The sequence below is a fragment of the Nanorana parkeri genome, unplaced genomic scaffold, assembly GCF_000935625.1.
Source record: "Nanorana parkeri isolate BGI_ZX_2015 unplaced genomic scaffold, ASM93562v1 scaffold3433, whole genome shotgun sequence".
NCBI classification, from domain to species: Eukaryota; Metazoa; Chordata; class Amphibia; order Anura; family Dicroglossidae; genus Nanorana; species Nanorana parkeri.
Genome location: NW_017309701.1, coordinates 4195 through 5356, shown reverse-complemented (window position 1 = coordinate 5356; position 1162 = coordinate 4195). Strand labels below are relative to the sequence as shown.

At 54.6% G+C, this 1162-nt stretch overlaps 1 protein-coding gene across 1 annotated transcript in view; it reads left to right on the top strand.

The window, feature by feature from the left end:
- The window catches only part of DNAJC5G (DnaJ heat shock protein family (Hsp40) member C5 gamma), a 10820-nt gene extending 9760 nt beyond the window's left edge, over positions 1-1060 (top strand). Inside the window, exon 6 of the mRNA XM_018574974.1 lies at positions 958-1060. The gene's annotated coding sequence lies outside the window, so the exon portion shown is untranslated. The remainder of the gene's footprint in view (positions 1-957) is intronic.
- The last annotated feature ends 102 nt before the right edge of the window (positions 1061-1162 follow it).

Genomic DNA, 1162 nt, shown 5'->3' with positions numbered 1-1162 from the left:
GTCCGTCCATCATCTCCTCTTCCCATTGGCCGTCCATCATCTCCTCTTCCCATTGGCCGTCCATCATCTCCTCTTCCCATTGGCCGTCCATCATCTCCTCTTCCCATTGGCCGTCCATCATCTCCTCTTCCCATTGTCCGTCCGTCCATCATCTCCTCTTCCCATTGGCCGTCCGTCCATCATCTCCTCTTCCCATTGGCCGTCCATCATCTCCTGTTCCCATTGGCCGTCCATCATCTCCTGTTCCCATTGGCCGTCCATCATCTCCTGTTCCCATTGGCCGTCCATCATCTCCTGTTCCCATTGGCCGTCCATCATCTCCTGTTCCCATTGGCCGTCCATCATCTCCTGTTCCCATTGGCCGTCCATCATCTCCTGTTCCCATTGTCCATCCATCATCTCCTCTTCCCATTGTCCATCCATCATCTCCTCTTCCCAGTGTCCCTCTGCCATCTCAGCTTCCTATTGTCCGTCCATCATCTCCTCTTCACCCTGATAAAAAACCTCTTCCCAGTGTCTATCTCTCACCTTTCCGTCATACGGGTGAACCTCCTTCCCATTGTCCATCTATGATCTCCTGGTCACACTGGTTCACCTCCTTCCTGTTGTCTGTCCATACATTTCTTATTTCTCCTTCCCATTGTCCATCTAAGGTCTCTTCACACTGGTCAATGTCACTCCCGTTGTCCGTCTGTCGTCTCCTCTTCCCGTTGTCCGTCTGTCGTCTCTTCTTCCCGTTGTCCGTCTGTCATCTCCTCTTCCCGTTGTCCGTCTGTCGTCTCCTCTTCCCGTTGTCCGTCTGTCGTCTCCTCTTCCCGTTGTCCGTCTGTCGTCTCCTCTTCCCGTTGTCCGTCTGTCGTCTCCTCTTCCCGTTGTCCGTCTGTCGTCTCCTCTTCCCGTTGTCCGTCTGTCGTCTCCTCCTCCTGGTGTCTCATCCTCTCACCTCTCTCCTTCCAGGTCCTTGGACCCCCCCCGCGGTCACCTGGATAGCCGCTGTATTGGACGGGATCCCTTTCTCGTCATTTCCGGAGACGTCCGACTTGGAGCTCCTGAGGAGAAGGAGAAAAACAAATCTGTTGTGAAGATCCCCCCGTGGCTCCTCCCAGTGATCTGCAAACCCCTCCTCCATCTTTTTTTGTGGACTTCTCAGCAGGGGGTGGGG